A 19,211-nucleotide genomic window follows, 5' to 3' on the forward strand; every position below is an offset into this window, starting at 1 on the left:
CCACTTGTACGCTTTCCTTCCACATATAAAAAATACATCATTGGGGAGAACATAAGGAATAGAATGCATCATGATGCATAGAATGAATCATGATCATCCAACACATTTCCCTAACATATGATCCTATCTCAGGTTCTCCCATCTGGCTAACACACGTTTCTGGTTGTATAACCCTGGCACAGTTCCCTTCCGGCACTCTGCCAACCATTTCTTTGATGTTACTTAATGTATACCGATACCGGAAGTGTCTTCCATTTAGCCTAATTGTGCGTAACAGTTGAAAATTTATAGGCTCATAATCAGCTCTTAGTGAGAAGGTCATCGTCTGGTTATTCCCAATCACCCCACAACTTCCTGGTTTATTGAAGTTGGTGATATTCAAACATAAAAGTGATTTATCTACTTGGCACTGGTGGAGTTTAAAATGAGGTGGTTTGGTGTTTAGAAATTTTCCATCCAGCATCTTCCCTTGTTGCAGTTCTAAAACCTCACAGACATTTAATGGGAATGGCACTAACCCTACATTATGCTGTCCTTGGGGCACATGAGAACACACCCAACAGTCAGTTTGATTTAAAACTTTGCCCACCATAGTATGATAATCCTCTAAAGGATACCCACCACAATACTGGTTATACTTAGGTTGGCACTGCTGGATGCAATTCTCATCAACTAAGGACCCACAAAACTCACAATTACAATAATCCTCAGACAATAGACCTTCACGCTGTCTCTGATTTTCCAACATAGCAGAGCTCTTAACAATTACTGTACTGGGTTTGGTCAGATACTCCCCCAGTTGGTTTAGCACTCCTTCTTCCAACTCCACTCCATTCATGTCACAATCAGCTCCCCTCTCCGTCCTCTGTCCTCCGTCTCAGAAACCAGAGATCCCGAAACAACCCAAGATAATGCAAACTCTGGGAGAAAACACAAAGATAACCACAGCAGACCAAACCATTTCTGAAAACAATGATCTACAAATGTCTTTAGCTAACATATCTCACTGTAACCTTTAACCTTCCCGGAACAGACTCGCACTTGACAGTTCTACGTTATCTACCTCAATTCTGCCTTGTCTCTCCACTGGTTGGTTGACCTTCTTACAGTGAGTGGAATGGACCTAGGTATCTCTCTCCGCCTCTTTCAATGAAGTTGTACTCGTCAACAACACCTGATATGGACCTTCCCACTGATCTGTCAGACAACCTGAACACAAGAAATTTCTGATCATAACAAATTTTCCAGGTTCAACATCATGACAGTTTGTTTCAGGCATATCATGTGACAACTGAAAATTTCAGTTTCTGCTGTTGTAACTGTTTACTCATTGTTATAAGATACCTTACAGTTACCTCGTTACTTTTCAAATCTTCCTGCGGACTGATAATCAAATGAGGTTGTCTACCAAACAGTATTTCAAAGGGGGACAGATTGAGAGGGGGTCTAGGAGTTGTCCTGATACTATGAAGGACAAGTGGTAGTGCTTCTGGCCACCACAGTCCAGTTTCCACCATGATTTTACTTAATTTATTTTTAATAGTCCCGTTCATCCTCTCCACCTTGGCACTGGCTTGCGGTCGGTAGGGGGGTGTGAAGTCTACTATTAATACCCATCAACTTACACATGTTTTGGAAGACATCACCTGTGAAATGAGTACCCCTATCACTTTCAATAATTCTATGGATACTGTATCTGCATACAAACGCCTGAACTATTTTCTTATAAGTAAACGCAGCAGTATTAATGGCAGCTGGGTATGCCTCAACCCAATTAGAAAACACATCAGTGCACACCAATACATACTTCAGATTCCTGCAGGGTGGTAACTGGATAAAATCAATTTGTATTACCTGAAAAGGTCTGTCGGTTGGAGGAATGTGGGATGGTTCAGTAGGGATTGTTTTCCCAATGTTTTTCCTCAAGCAGGTCAGACAGGACATTGCTCTCTTTTCCGCTTGGGAAGAAAAACCTGGTGCACACCAGTATGCTCTCACCAATTTGCACATACCTTGCTTTCCCAAGTGAGTCAGACCGTGCACTGCCTCAGCCAGGCTTTGGTAGTATGCCTTGGGGGCCACTGGCTTACCTTGTCCATCTCTCCAGTGTCCAGAGGACTCTTGCCCACATCCTTTGGACCTCCAGACTGCCTTTTCCTGAATGGAACACAAATTTTGCATCTCAATTAATTTCAGCACGTCAATCGTTGAAACATCATTTGGTTAATTGGCACGTTCACTTTTAACCCTGCTGCCCATTTGGCAGCTTCGTCTGCTCTGTTGTTGCCCAGTGACACCGGATAATCCTCACATGTATGGACTTTACATCTAATTACCGCCACTGCCTTTGGCAATTGGATCGCTGTCAATAGTCATTTTATATGTCTGGAATGTGCAATTGGTGTGCCTGCTGCTGTCATAAAATTTCTCAGACGCCATAGAGCAACAAAAAAAATGATCCACCCTAGAGTCAGTGTAGATATTTGCAGATTTGCCTTCTGCTAATTCACACGCTCTTCTTAGTGCCACCAGCTCAGCCACTTGGGCCGAGTGAGGTGGACCTAGAGGTTCGGCCTCCATGATGTCTTCATCATTTACCACAGCATAACCTGTACATAATTCTCCAGTGTCAGTTTGTCTATGACAACTCCCATCCGTGTAAAATGTCACATCTACATTTTCTAAAGGTGTATCCCGTATGTTAGGTCTTGCAGTAAAGGTCTGATTCAGATATTCCATACAATCATGTGCATCTATATACCGGCAGAACTCACCTTACACCAGCGACTCACCTCTCTCCACCACTTGTGCATCCTGTTGCACATATGGTAAATACGTTGCTGGATTTAACGTACTGCTCCATTTGATGGTAATGTTTCTAGGTGCTATTAGGGCTAGTTCCCATTTTGTGAACCTAGCTGAGGAGACATGTCTGGTTTGGGCAGAATTTAGCAAAGCAGATACAACATGGGGAGTATAGACAATCATATCATGGCCTAATACTACATCCTCACTCTTACTGACCAATAGAGCAGTTGCTGCTACACTTCTTAAACACGTTGGGAGTGATCTTCCAACAGTGTCCAATTGTGCACTGTAGTATGCTATGGGCCTACTGGCATCACCATGTTTTTGTGTGAGGACACCTGCTGCGCAACCATTAGCTTCCGTACAGTACAAATCAAAAGGTTTTTCATAATCAGATATTCCCAATGCAGGTGGTCTTGTCAGACTATCCTTAAGGTTAAGGAAAGCCTGCTCTGTTTCCTCTGTGTGTATGACACGATCGGGCTTTGACGAAGAGACTAAGTCCTGTAATGGCAAGGCCAAAATAGAAAATCCTGGGATCCACATTCTGCAGTATCCACATATTCCCAAGAAGGTATGGATTTGCTGTTGGTTCTGCGGCAGTGTCATGGTCTGTATGGCTTGGATTCTGTCAGTTGTCAGATGTCATAACCTCTGGGTTAGGCAATGTCCCAAGTATTTAACCCTGGACTGGCATGGCTGTAGTTTGTCCTTAGCAAACTTGTGTCCATGAAGCAATAAAAGTTTAGTATCATTTAAAAATGACATAAACAAATCAGAACACAACATTAAATCGTCCACATATTGTATTAGAACAGATCCATTGGCAGGTTGAAAAGATTGTAAACAGTCGTCTAAGGCCTGGGAGAAGATACTGGGGCTGTCTATGAAGCCCTGGGGCAATCGCGTCCATGTGTATTGTACACCCCTGTATGTAAAAGCGAATAGGTACTGACAGTCAGGATGAAGAGGTACAGAGGAGAAAGCAGAACAGAGGTCAATGACGGTAAAATGGGTTGCATTTGATGGGCTCTGTCTAAGAATGACAGCTGGATTTGGCACTATGGGAAATTGGCTCTCTACTACCTTATTAACCCCTCTAAGGTTTTGTACCAGCCTATAACCCCTCCCACCACTTTCCTTCACAGGAAAGTTGGGACTGTTGGCTACACTTGCTGTACCGACTAAAATTTCCTGTTGTAATAATCGCTTAATTATGGGATAAACCCCCTTCTCTACCTCCTGTTTTAACGGGTACTGGGGAATTTTTGGAGCTTGCCTACCTCTTTTTAGAGTTACCATTACGGGAACTACGTTTGCCATCAATCCAGTGTTCTGTCCATCCTTGGTCCAAAGTGAACCTGGTATTTGGGATAAGATTTGATCTACCTGAGATGGATTTTTACCTGAACCGGTAGAGTGATACATTAACCTTTGGGGAGTGTCCAATATATCCCTCACCTCGTGTGCCACTCTCTCTGGGATATGTAAGAATATACCATCAGGGGTACAATATATGACACATCCCATGTTACATAACAAATCTCTTCCCAGTAGGTTAGTAGGAGCTGCTGCTGCCAGGAGAAAAGAATGCCTGCTATGCAATGGCCCGATAGTAACCTCTGTGGATTTGGTTAAAGGATAATGTTGCACTTTACCCATTACACCCATTGCTGGTACTGTCTCGCTGGTAACCTGTAAATTTGCTGGAGATTTTATCACTGATCTGGTCGCCCCTGTGTCTACAAGAAAAGGATGTTTAGTACCAGCTACATCAACCATCATCACCGGTTCTTCCCTAGTACTTCCAGTTAACCTGACTAGCTCTAGACTACAAGTATGACCTGACCCCTAGCGTTGACTCTCACTCTCCAATACAGCATTTAAGGCCACAGTTGGAGCAGGTGACTGTGGGAAATTTCCTGCATTCTGTGTATATCCCTTATGTGGAAATCTAGGTGCTCACTGGTTCGGGTGTCCTACCTTCTTCACCTTACAGTTCCTACTTACATGTCCCACTTGGTTGCAGTTAAAGCACCTTCGTGTTGTGTGGGTTGGGCAGTAGAAAAAGATTGTGAGTGTGGATAGTGATTTTGAGGGTAATATGGTGGCTGTGTGCAGTATGGGTTTTGTGGCTGTGTGTGATAAGTGGGGTAGGGCTGTGTTTGTGGCTGAGCAGGATTTGTGAGGGCGTTTAGCTGTGCAGGTGTGTATGTGTCTGGTGGCTGTGATGTTATATTCATTCCTTCTAGAGCTTGGATGCTAACAACCATTTGCTTCTCACTCTGGGTCTCTCTCTTCTGGAGGATGTTTTAATCGTGCTCAATAGCGGACTCCCTGAGTGTGTCTACAGTGACTCCCCTCCAGCCAGGTAGAGAGATCTGGACTTTAGATTGTCTTTAAGACCATCCATAAAGTACCGTGATGACCATTTCCCTGTAATGAGTGCTATCTTTAATATCTTATATCCCAGTGTACTGGGTGATAGCCTGAAGAGCTCAGGAACAGTAATCCTCTTGTTTTATGGTGAAAATTTTACTCCAGTTAACTACGACCGGAAAATATACACCCAATTGAGTTATTATGCAGGTAATGTTATCTTGGTTATCCTCGTCTATTAAGGGACCATCTCCTTACAATACGCAATCCGTGATAAACTTTTTCACATCAGTATTGTGTGGAAGACACTCCGTTAACACCACTTGCCAATCTTTATTGGTTGGCTCGTGAGCATTACCCAAATTTTTCACAAATGTTTGGCATTTTGCTAATTCCTTCTTAGGGTCAGGGAAGTCAGTCATTATGGAATTTATCTCAGCTCTTGTCCAAGGACAATGCATTGCTACATTCCTTGTGGGCACCACACCATTCGCATCAGGATTCCCTTTGGGAACAGTTATTGTCCGGATGGGAAGGAGACTGGCCACACTGCTACCTTTGGCTTTGTTACCTGTCTGGAGATTCAGTCTATTACTGCTAAGTATAGGATTAACAACTTCCTCTATGGGTACAGTGGATGTTAATACTTCCTGTACTACCACTGATGAGGATGGGGCCACCTCCCGTGCTTGTTGTAATGGAACTTCTAATATTTGTATGGCATGGGAAATGGCAGACATAACAACAGGTTCATCATCTGCATCATAAACATTTTCCTTGTAATTACTCAAGAGAGGGTACAGATTACATGTTACATTTTTATGGGTTTTTACATCGACTGTACCTCCACCCCCATCCGCATAGGGCGGTGGTGGTGTGCGTGAACCCCTGACATTACCTTACGCAACGCTACCTTGGGGTGCATGCGTGCTACTTTGCGGCGCATACGCAACACTGTTTAGTGCTGTGTGCGCACTCCCTTGCATCGTGCATGCGATGCTGGTTTGCGTCACGTGCACACCCTTAAGCCACGTATCCTCCTTGTGCTGCCATAACTTTAAACAATCTTTATACTTTATATTTTTCTTTCGAGAGTGCATCATACAGATGCTATCTCGGACATTGTTCAATACCTCCTTATCAAAGCTGCCAATTCTGGGAAACGATTTTACACTCATTCTCGTAATTTTAAACCATATATCACAGTACATAGTTGCATATGCACCTTACTGATTCAGAGCCGCTCGTAAGTGGCCGCTCGTTCGCTCCGAGCGATGTTCGCACAACTGCGCATGTGTATGGGTTTTAGTACGCATGCGCGAACCAATCAGTGCGGCCGAAAATCGTGTGCTCGCAAAATAGCGAATGCCTGCTAATTTGAGTGACAGGATGAGGCGTTAGTGGGTGGTAACAGGGGAAGGTGCTTGAAAACGGGGAGTGGAGATCCGAACGCAGGCGTGCCAAAAGGTCAAAACAGACGTTTTAAGGGTGTGCATAATTAACAAAGCAGCGTCATCGACCACGTCACTTGGTTGTTTCTTAGCCAGAACTGTTCGCATGATTGCGGTAGGAAAAACCAACCACAAGCACTGCGAGCAGTTCATTCGCCTTTCGATGTACTCGATTAATCTAATAAATAGCGGAGATGACGTATGGTGTGAGCGGCCAGGGGGCGTTTTTTACAAAAAAACGTCCGCATGTTTTGTTCGCTCGTTCAGACATAGAGGCGTCAACAGACCGCAAAGAGCGGTTAATTTAAATAGCCAGCCCCTTTTTCTGGACGAGCGAGCGCAAATAGCGTCCGGCTCTGAATCAGGCCCTTAGTATGCATAATATGCCGTGCCGAGCCAATCAGTGCTTCCAAGAGCAGCACATCATCTAACATCTCTACCGTTTGCTTGACTCCCATCTTGGGAAAATACCACTAAACTTTTTAATTGAAATTTAAATCGGCGAAAGTATGTCAAGGCTACTTTCACTTACCTGTGGATGATATTAACAGTATGCGCCCACACACCTATGGAAGAATAACCAGGCTGCTTCCACGCACCTAAGCCCTTTTGAGTACTTTGCACTGCTAGAATTTAAGCATTCCAATAACACTTACCCTTTTCAGTGATTTCATCCACCAGTACTCAGTTCACAATTACAATATGCCACAGCTGTGCGGTTCAATCACAATGCCCAATAACCCTAACTGATCACTTGATGCTGCAATTACGCTGAGAGCCGATACCTAACACAAAACAACAACTACACCTGCTATGTGTATAGACTGCGCTATCTACTACCGAGCCACTAGGCTGACACCAGGCGCCTAGCTCCTAAGGGCTCTACGATACCCCTAGCTAGGGAACATGTTACCCCTACCAACACACGTTCACTGTTGCACACCCTTTTCCTGCACAGAAAAATAAACGTTTTCCCAGATTATGGCAACACTGACTAAGATATTTACAACAATGCTAGCACGCTATCAATATCACAATGCAATCTCAACGGCATTGTTTAAACATGCGGCAGCAATACAGGAAATACGTATACGCTATTGTGCGACTATTCGCATACACAATAATGCGACCGCTACACAGAATGTATTATTACCCTTACGCTATTGTGTGACTTCCCCTTTTAACATGAAATTTTATCAACGAAGGAAAACAAACCTTTTCCTTCTTTGTCCATGGATTCTAATCAGTGCTCCTTGAACTCACACAATAACTGGTAGCGGTCTCAGCAACAAAGTGGTAGCAGGTATTCGAAGGCACAATGCATTCTTTCCTGCGTATGGCGCCTCCACCCTTTGCTGAGAGATCGATAACCATGTGTTACCGTATGAATGGTAGCGTGATTTCACTCTATGAGCCCCCAACTATTGATCCTACCTATCTATACACTCTAAACTGTCGCTATTTAGCGTAATAAGTCGCACAATAAATAATTGCTTTCCAGACTTTGATTCACCATAAAAGCAGATAGTTACACACTGTGATCTAAATATAATTAGCGCAAACAAATTTTACAGTCACAAGGTACAGTCGTTACATACGCATGTGCTCTGGATCCAGATTCCGGCATCAAAGATGAACCTTCCATCACAAAGAAGAAGATGACTGACCAGCTAGATTCAGAGAGCTTGCATATATACCCTTACAGAGATAGGCAATACAATAGACATGAGCTGGCATAATCCCATTGGTTCTTCCTCATGAATCTTCTGTTATGATTCAGTTCATTGGTCCATTTGTACAGCAGTAGTTCATCCCTCCAATGGCTCTTTGTATGTATCTTCCCGCTGAATAACTAATGAATGGACACTACATGCAAAGTACATTCTATCACTTAATTCTCCATAATTCATAACGTGTAGATGCATGTTGCGATTTCCTTGCTGATGGAACCGGAAATCTGCAAATACACAGTGGTTTAGAATGACACCAAACACGGTCTGCTTATCATGTACTAAACCTTAGATATCAAATAACCTGTATTTCACAACATTACTGATAATGAATAAAACCTTAGATATTAACCTTAAATGCTATGGAACCTTTTAGTTTGATTGTGTTAATGTGTAAGTATAGGGATATTAAGAAAAGACGCTAGTTAGCATTGTGCATCTATGTGTTTGTGAAGTACACCGTGGTACGTGTTTTGCAGGGTTGGTCATATTATATGTTTTAGTAAATGTATGTATTTATAGAATGAGGACTTTTAACATTGTTCTACTGCATGGGACTCACACGACGCTAAATAATAGCATCGCTGTATGTACTTATAATGTCTGAGATTTGCTAAAATGGTGCTGGGCGGCCATTCGCAAAATGGCATCTTGTTGCCATTCGCAAAATGGCATTGTGCAAATTTTAATTTCAACAGATTCTGTCTCAGCCAATTATCCAGCTTCGACACCCCTGTATGTGGAGAATGCCAGCATCCAGGATAGCTCCTCCAACGACCACAATGGAACTTTGGCAAATGTAGTTTATCTTTACGTACTGAAATAGTCACAGTCCTGACAGTACCCCCCCCTTTTTGGGTGGTCTCCAAACACCCACCAGGTTTTAAAGAGAATTTAGCATGAAAATTACGTATCAATTTAGGAGCATGGACATCAGAGTCTTTAATCCAATATTTCTCCTTCGGGCCATAACCCTTCCAGTCTATGAGATATTGCAATTGATTTTGATGCTTACGTGAATCCAGAATCTTATCGATCTCAAACTCCACACCTCGAGAAGTTGTTATGGGAGGTACTTTAGGCAAGCTGTCGTGAAATCGATCAATGGTCTAAGCAAGGAGACATGAAAGGAGTTAGGTACACGCATGGTTGGAGGTAACTGTAACTTACATGCCACTGGGTTGATAATTTTTTCAATACGAAAAGGCCCAATATACCGTGGAGCAAACTTCATAGTAGGTACTTTAAGTTGAAGATTTCTAGTAGACAACAAGACATGATCTCCAACAGAATATTTAGGAACAGCCGAACGTTTTCTATCAGCAAAAATTTTATAATTATGAGAGGATTTCCTAAGACACTTATGTACCTGTCTTCAAATTCCAGAAAAATGTTGGAGAGTAGCTTTAGCTGCTGGAACATCCTCTGTAGGAATTGATTGAAGCTCAGGAACTCGGGGATGCCGACCAGAGTTGGAAAAATAAGGACTTACACCTGTAGCAGATGAATAATGAAAGTTATGGGCAAACTCAGCCCAAGGCAAAAAATCTATCCAATCATCTTGAGAAGAGGAAAGATACATTCCGAAGAAGGTCTCCAACTCCTGGTTCACTCTTTCGGTTTGTCCATTTGACTGAGGATGATATGCAGAAGAAAACTGTAATTTGATTTGCAATGATGAACATAAGGCCCTCCAAAAATGAGCAACAATCTGGACACCCCGATCAGACACTGTATCAGAAGGAAGTCCATGAATGCCTAATATCTCTTTAATAAATATTTGTGCTAATTTGGGGGCTGATGGAATTCAAGCCAAAGGACAAAAATGGGTCATGTTGGCAAAACGATCCACCACTACCCAAATAACTGTACATCCCCTAGACTCAGGAAGATCTGTGATAAAATCCATGGAAAGATGGGTCCATGGTTGGGTAGGAATGGGTAGTGGATGGAGAGGACCTACAGGAGACTGCCTGGAGGATTTATGTTGTACAGACTTAGAACAAGAACATATAAACTCTTGGACATCTTTTTTCATTGAAGACCACCAATAAGAACATTGCAAAAATTAGTACATTTTATGAACCCCTGGATGTCCAGAGAAATTAGAATTATGAGCCCAAGAAAGAAGTTTACCTCGTAACTCAGGTGCCACCAGGAGGAGGATCCAGAGAGATGGAGGTTGAAGAAAAGGCCAGAGGGTTTATTATAGGGTACCTTTGATTCTCATTTTGTTCTTTCTCTTCCAACATTGAGTGAGAAAGTGCACCTGCCTTTTTATTCAATGAACCTGGATGATACCTGAGGACAAAATCAAAACGAGAAAAGAAGTGCCCAATGAGCCTGTCGTGGGTACAAACAGTGGGCAGTCTTCAAATACAACAAATTCTTATGAGCTGTAAAAATAGTAACGGGATACTTTACGCCTTCTAATAAATATCTCCATTCCTCCAATGCTAACTTAATAGCTAACAATTCTTGGTCCCCAAAGGAGTAATTACTCTCAGCACTGGAAAACTTTTGTGAAAAGAATCCACAAGATACTGTTCTCCCATCTGCAGCCACTTGGGACAAAATAGCCCCTTTTTTTGTCATAGCAGTGATTGGAGCCACAATCGTTGAAAACGCTTTGATAAACTTTCTTTAACAATGGCAAAGCCTAAAAATCTCTGAATAGACCTTAATGAAGTGGGTAAAACCCAATCTTGAATAGCCTTCAACTTCTCAGGTTCCATCTGAAGTTCGGAACCATAGATAATATACCCCAAAAAGGGTATAACCGGAACTTCAAACACGCACTTGGAGATCTTACCATAAAGCTCATTAGCTTAAAGGTGACTTAATACCTCTTTGACATGGGTACGATGATCAGAAAGATTCCTGGAAAAAATCCTAATATCATTGAGATAAACAATAACAAACTGATAAAGTATATCTCGGAAAATGTAATTCACAAACTCCTGGAACACCGTGGGAGCATTACATAAACCAATAGGCATGGCGAGGTTCTCATAATGGCCATTTCGCATATTAAACACAGTTTTCCACTCATCTCCTTCTTTAATTCTGATCAAGTTGTAAGCTCCCATTAAATCAAGTTTAGTAAACAGTCGAGAACCCTTAACTCTGTCAAACAATTCTGTGATGAGAGGCAAAGGATATTTGTTTTTTACCGTGATCTCATTGAGACCTCTAAAGTTGATACATGGACGAAGACCACCATCTTTTTTCTTTACAAAAAAGAAGCCCGCTCCAGTGGGAGATGAAGAAGGCCTATTAAACCCCTTTTCGTAGGTTATCTTGCAAATATTCCGACATGGCTTGAGTCTCAGGAACAGAGAGAGGGTATACTCGACCTTTGGGTGGCATTTTACCAGAAATAAGTTCAATAGGACAATCCCAGGGACGATGCGGTGGAAGTTTGTCTGCCACTTGCTCAGAAAAGACATAAGAAAATTAATGATAAGACTCTGGGAGAGAAGGTGGAACATCTACTTTCACTTCAGCCAATCGTACCACATGAATCAAACAATTTAATTTGCATTTAGGACTCCAAGAAAGAATTTGAGAACAAGTCCAATCAATATGAGGGTTATGAAGAGTTAACCATGGTAAACCAAGAACTATATCATACATAGAAATAGGTAATACCAAAAACTCTAAACTTTCTTCATGCAAAGCTCCTACCCTCAACTTCATAGACTTTGTGTTGATGCGTGACATATCCATTACAAATTGTAGTCCCATTTACTGCAGAAAGGGAAAGAGAACGGGTTAATTTGACAACAGGAATTTGCAATTTTTGAACCAATGACAGCGAAATAAAGTTGCCCGCTGCTCCAGAATCTAGCAATGCAGAAAACTCTTGACACGGAGACCCAAAATCAGGAATACCCACAGAGATTAAACAATCCTTTTTGGGGAGGACTTTTGAAAGCACCCCTAGTTTGACTTCCCCTCCATCAACTAGGGACGACCGTTTCCCGGCCTTATTGGACATTTAGCCAAAAAATGTTCTGAGGATGCACAATACAAGAACAAATTAGAACGCCTCCTACGTTGCTTCTCCACATCAGACAACTTAGCTTTATTAGTTTGCATAGGCTCATCAGATGTACCATGAAGGGAGCGAGACTAGGGAAGAGAACTTTTAGAACACTCAGTGCGACTCCTCTGAACCCCTCGTTCTCGCATACGTAAATCAATTTTAATAATCAATGAAATTAACTCATCCAAATTCTCAGGAAGATCCCGAGTCACTAACTCATCTTTAAGTTTCTCAGAGAGACCATTCCACTATGCTGCTCTTAATGCTTCATTGTTCCACTTAAGTTCTGCCACTATAGTTTGAAAATGAACCACATACTGACCAACTGGAACAACTGGAGCTGTTCCCTGTTTTACTCGTAAAATGTCCACAGACGCGGCCACTGATCTTCCAGGTTCGTCAAATATCCTTTTAAAAGTAGAAACAAAAGCTTGTAATTAGATATCAAAGCATAATTTCTCTCCCACAAAGGAGAGGCCCACTCGAGAGCAGCACCAGACAATAATGACATAATATAAGCCACTTTAACACGAGAGGTGGTAAAACTTTGGGGTAATAATGCAAAATGAATCTCACATTAGTTGAGAAATCCTCTACAGGTTTTTTGATTACCATCATAAGAGGTTGGAGTCGGTAGACATAAATGAGAAGCAGAAACCACTGATACATTCGTAGCAGGTATCTTAAATTTATCAAAATGTGTAGAAAGATCCTGTAAACATTGCAAAACTTGAACTTGTGTATTTTCCTGTACTTCCAGAAGGGCGGTCAAACCCTGGAGCACCTGTACCCCAGTAGCCAGTTCCAGATCCGGATTCATTTTTAGGTCTGTGCAAACTGTCATGGCTGCCGACACTTGAGACTCCTGGAAGGAGTCAGGCCTACTAGGCACTATAAACTGAGGTGGTTTTAGGAATGACCTTTTCATGAAATCTCAGTAACATGGAATAAAAGTAAATAGAATTTATTCACAGGCAGAATATTTAAGCAACATTTCACATAAAGTCTCAAAAGCACAGAAGTTCAGATAGGCAATAATCAATATTGGAGTAAACCCCTATATGTAAATAAAGTCTCTGATACAAATGTGGTAGGGAACCCCGAGTCCAATATGAGGCAAGACCTCAGGATGGTATAATGGACCTACTAGGGTTGAGCCCTGTAGCGTGATGAAAATCTGGAAAAGGGTTGAGCCCTGCAATGTAGTGAAGATCCGGATCAGGGTTGAGCCCTGAGATATGGTAAAAATCCGGAATAGGGTTGAGCTCTGTGATGTACTAAAAGTCAGAGCAGGGTTGAGCCCTGTGATGCAGTGAAAATCCGTGACAGGGTTGAGCCCTGCAATGCAATGAAGATCCGGAGCAGGGTTGAGCCCTGTGATGTAGTGAAGATCCGGGACAGGGTTGATGCGGTGAAGGTCTGGAGCAGGGTTGAGCCCTGCAATGTGACGAGGATCCAGAGCGGGGTTGATCCCCGCGATGCACTAAGGGTCCGGCGAAGATAACTGTAACATTGCAGTTGGCAAGTGTAGTAAAGGTGAGTTCAATGTCCACAGAAGTAGAAGACAACAGGCAGAGTAAATAATCCAGCAGGAGATGCAACCACAGCAATGGAGCAAAATAACAATACTTAGGCAATGGCAATGCTGAGCTCTGTAGTGCGGCTGGTAACCAGTATCAGAAGTTTAACTGGAACACGGGCAGAGTTATAGCAAAGTCCACAGCAAACCACAGGCACAGCAGGGATCTGGCAGGAGTCCGAGAAAGACCTGAAAGTAAGTAAATCCGGAACAGGGTTGAGCCCTGCAATAAAGTGAAGATCTGAGACGTGGTGAAAATCCAAGCTCTGTAGTGCGGCTGGTAACCAGTATCAGAAGTTTAACCGGAACACGGGCAGAGATATAGCAAAGTCCACAGCAAACCACAGGCACAGCAGGGATCTGGCAGGAGTCCAAGAAAGACCTGAAAGTAACGTTGCACAGACACTGAGACAGTTAGTAACAGGCTTTATACTAGAGCCTGTGATCCATAGGAAGTTCAGAACATGTGACCCAAATGGAATCAGGTTTGAAATAATAAGCAATCAGAAATCCCACAACCTGACAACACCTTTGAGACAGATGATCATTTTAACTCTCTATCCCCTGTATGTGGAGAACGCCAGCAACCAGGATAGCTCCCCCAACGACCACAATGGAACTTTGGCAAATGTAGTTTATCTTTACGTACTGAAATAGTCACAGTCCTGACACCACCCTTCTTACCTGTAATATGTATACACTTCCTCTTCTCTCTTAAAGGAATGTGTTGCAAGATCAGCACAATTAAAATATATAGTACAGTCTTCATCTTTAATACATAGTTCTTTCTTAACCCTTTTATGTGCCAGAAACATGGCCTTTGGGTGTCTGTAACTCATCTTTAATTTCACTGAAAACATATTCAGCAAAATAGATTACTAAAAACATTTTGTAATGTAAAATACATTTGTCATTTAAGACATAAATTAGCATTATACTGTCATCTTTTTAATGTAACACAAACAGTATTTCTGCTCAATCTGATCTTATGGGAATTGAAAACTGGCGTATCCAATTAACTGAACACCAAAGTACACAATGGCATAGTAAGTGATGAAATTACAACTCGGTTTCAGTAACCCTATATCTTCTACTCAAACGCCATTCCTTGTAGCATTTGCCAGTCATGTTCACTCCTTTGCTCATAGCATAATTGCATGTGTCAAAGATAAGCGTTTTTGTTAATGGCATCAACACAAGCATTTATTTTAATTGTGGTGGAGATACTGTATTTATAGCCTGCCATATCAGAACATTGGAACTGTTGTACTTGGCATGAATATAAAGATTTAGGGAAGCACTGAAAGTTTTTCAAAGTGCCCTTGTTGTCTGTTCAGGCCGCAGTATCAAGAGTCCTATTTGAATGTCTTGTACAGTGAGCCATTTAAAAGTGTTCATTCTTACAGGGCAATGCATTTAAACCTCTGCTATTTCTATATTACAATTGTAATGGTTTTTCCTATATTTTGATGTTTTTGATGACAGAAGTCCCTATCAAACTGAAGAAGTGTAAACCCTGAGACAGGGGTGGATTTTTTTGACCAGGTCAGGTCTTTTTTAGGATTAGTACTGACTACTGTGTGGTAATCCAATCAGATATTGCAAAAGGGGAGTAATTGAGGACTCATGAGTAAATAAAAGAGTAATGCACACATTATCAGGCCTCTTTGATTTAAAACAGGCAAGGGAAATGCAATGTCTCATGTTTGTGCTGTGAATCTCTGCTAGGATTGGAATGCTTCCTAGAGGGTGGAAAGACCTAGGTATGCTATATAGCCCTTGTTTGACTATGCTTTATTTGAAACACAGGGGTTACATAGTGTGCCAGTTATAGCATCATCTCTTTAATTAGTCCTTGACCGCTGTGAGCAGGTCACGTGATGCACATGACTCTGGTTACACGTGGGTCCCAGCCAATGAGCGACCACTGATTGGCTAGCTGCCAGTGGGAAATACAGATGATAGTTATCATCTGTCAATTTGGGAGGTTATATGTGGTTATATGTGACAACCTCTACTTACACCTGTCCGCCTTGGATCGGGTGTTTTGTTTTGTTATTTTGCCAAGTCCGGGGATGATATGGAGAGCAGCGCAAGGACAGAGGTGAGTATGGGATCTTTGTTTACAGGTTCACCCGTAGAATGTACGGGAGATGTGGACATGAACATATGGCAGCAGGTAAGTATGTGTGAGTGAGGTAGGTGAATGTAATAAAGTTGTATTTTAGATGGTGTGTGTGTACTGTGTTTTTTTAACTGTTTATTACAATGGGGGTACGGGTATAGTTCCACAAATGCCAAAGGTCAGGCATGCTGCCACCTGTAATTCTACTGTAAAATACAATAGTTTTGAACTATTTCCCCCATTATTATCCCATACCCACCGCTCTAGGGGTGCAGGGAAGAGCCCTGTGCTTCAGCCTAAGCCTGGGTTTTCAGGAGAGGGGGGACCCCCTTGAGATCCCCAGCTTGGGCTGACCGCTTGGGGTGTTAATGCTTTGGCCGTGGGTACCCAGACATAGGGTCTCCTGGCTGTAGCTTTACACCCCGGTCGGTTTTAAAACCAGTACTGGCCATGCAGCCAGGTGCTGATTCCTAAATTACGAGGGAACCCTACACGTTTTGTTCCCCATCATTTTGGGAACCAGGACTGCCTGAGCAGCTCGGGGCTGGTTATGCTATTGGGGGGGGGGAACCTTACGTCATTTAAAAAAAAAAAAAAAACACTTTAAATTAGGTATACATGCAGAAACACACACATCACACTGGTCTGTGTATGTTTCTGCAAAACTTGCAGCTCAGGAGGTGGAGTGTTTGAAACTTCAATATCTCAGCGAGTTTGCTACAATATCACCCGAGATTGTAATCTTGATTCTTGGTAAATTCCAGAGTTCAGAAAAAAGAGATTTGCCCCCCAGCACACTGCAGCAAAAACAATACTTAAATCCAACATGATAATAGAGATTTAGAGGTATTAGTTACATACATTTGCAAATATATGAACAAGCGCCAGGCCAATCGTCAAGGCTCCTCTATACTGGCGTCCCTAACATTAAGGGGTTCACGTCCGAGAAAATAGAGAAGTGATAAAAGTATTCTATGTGAGTTAAGTGGTGATGCCATGAGAAAGGTCAAGTCAGAACACCCCCGGGGTCCCCACTCCCAAACGCTCACCCCAAAATAATTATTGCTACATAATGGTAACACCCACTCTGGGTCATATAATTACAATTGGTGTACTACATGATAACAGTACATATATAAGCTGAGAGCTAACTTACCTTGGAGGTACCCCAAAAAACCTCCACATGGCACTATAAGGATCAGCACATCCTCCTAATGCTGACTCCCTTTATACCTCTCCAAACTGCAAAAAAATATAGTAGTTGCTCAAATCAGCTAATTGCATAACACAGGTGCTTGTAAAGGGTGGGGTTTTCTCTATTTGTTTGTATATTATTTATGTAATTTTAATTCTTTCTCATTTCATTAACACTTATTGATTTATCCTTACACATCTTTTCTTTACACTTCACTATCACCTTTTTCCCTTTTTCGTATGATGCCCTGGGGATGGCCCTTGGCTGGAATTTTTTTGGGGTGCCTTGCTTCTTGGACGTGAACCCCTTAATGTTAGGGACGCCAGTATAGAGGAGCCTCTAAATCTCTATTATCATGTAGGATTTAAGTATTGTTTTTGCTGCAGTGTGCTGGGGGGCAAATCTCTTTTTTCTGTGTTCAGTGTAAACCCCACCCTTTACAAGCACCTGTGTTATGCAATTAGCTGATTTGAGCAACTACCATATTTTTTTGCTGTTTTTTTAAATTCCAGAGTTGTATCTTTTTCATGAAAAGTACTTCCGAGTTTGGCCGATGGTGAGTTGATTAGAGTTTGCAATCTCACCTGAATTTTTCAGTGAAAAATGAGAACTCTCTCCCAAAATCGCCCGAGTTTGTCTTTAGTAAATATGCAAGATGAAAAAATGCCTAAACTCACCCGAGATTGCAATCATGACCCAAACTCGAATCTTAGTAATTTACTCCTTGGCCTTTTAAAAGTCTGCTACTTTAAAACATTGGGCAGTCACGCACGAGACTCGCCAATGTGTCAAAGCCATAGTTTATTACATTTATCCCATGGTTCTAGCTTAAAAGACAGTAACAAATTCAACTCAAAACATTGTACATTGCAAAATTGTACATAAAAGTTCAGACCTGAGCTGAGTTGCTGTGAAAATAAATAAAATTGCAAAAGTCACTAATGTAAAAATGCAAAGTACTTGGCTAAGAATTGAAGAGTTAATTACCGTGCCCACAAGAACAGTCCAAATTGTAAGGCTATGAGTTACCAGGAGATGGATATTATACCTGCAGCTCTGTGCAGTCCCTCTGAAATGGCAGTTCCTTCAGCATGTTGTAAGTTGAAATGTAGGACTTTTGTGAAGCCGGATGATGTAGTCCTTCTGGTGACCTTGAAATTGAATGAACAGGAATGTCCTCAGCAAATATAAATCTATATAATAAGTGAGAAAGCGTGTCTTTTTTTTTTTTTTTGTCCTTTATGCACTGCCAGAGTTTTTGACCTAGCTCCACCAAATTTGGCATGGTCATGTAGTTTGACCAGGATTAGGTTTTTGCCTAGGTTTGAACTTCGTCAGGGCCACACACTGTCACGCAATCCTTAAAAATGGGGACAATCTTACATTGCACAGGTTCCAGGGCTGGCTTCCATGGAAATTGGCAGTCTGCCAAAAACCTGTGCCAAAGCTACAAATGTATCTTTTTACTCTCACAGGCCGAGCAAACTTTATGACTCTTGCAAGTTCATATTAAATCCAAAGTTATGGTGCATACACACGGTCATATATGTCAGATGAACGATTGAACAATTTGACCAACGATTTGAACGATTGAATGCTTTTTGCCTGTATTAAAATGAATGAAATCTGACAAATCTGACTGCAAACACATCAGATGTCAGATATCATTATCTGATAAACGGGAACACGCATCGTTCATCTGACAAACATGTCAGATTTTCCTTCAGATATGAACGATTGAATGATTTATAAAATCGTTATTGTACAGATCTGAAGAAAAATCTGTCCGTGTTTGCATACAAGGGCGTAATTAGAACTTGGCAGCAGCCTCTCACCTCCCCCTGTGTCCCAACAGCAGTCTGCAGGTGTGGATTTGGTGCTGGGATGCCAGCTTGT

Source organism: Taudactylus pleione, unplaced genomic scaffold, assembly GCF_031769625.1.
Source record: "Taudactylus pleione unplaced genomic scaffold, aTauple2 ptg000186l, whole genome shotgun sequence".
Classification (NCBI taxonomy): Eukaryota; Metazoa; Chordata; class Amphibia; order Anura; family Myobatrachidae; genus Taudactylus; species Taudactylus pleione.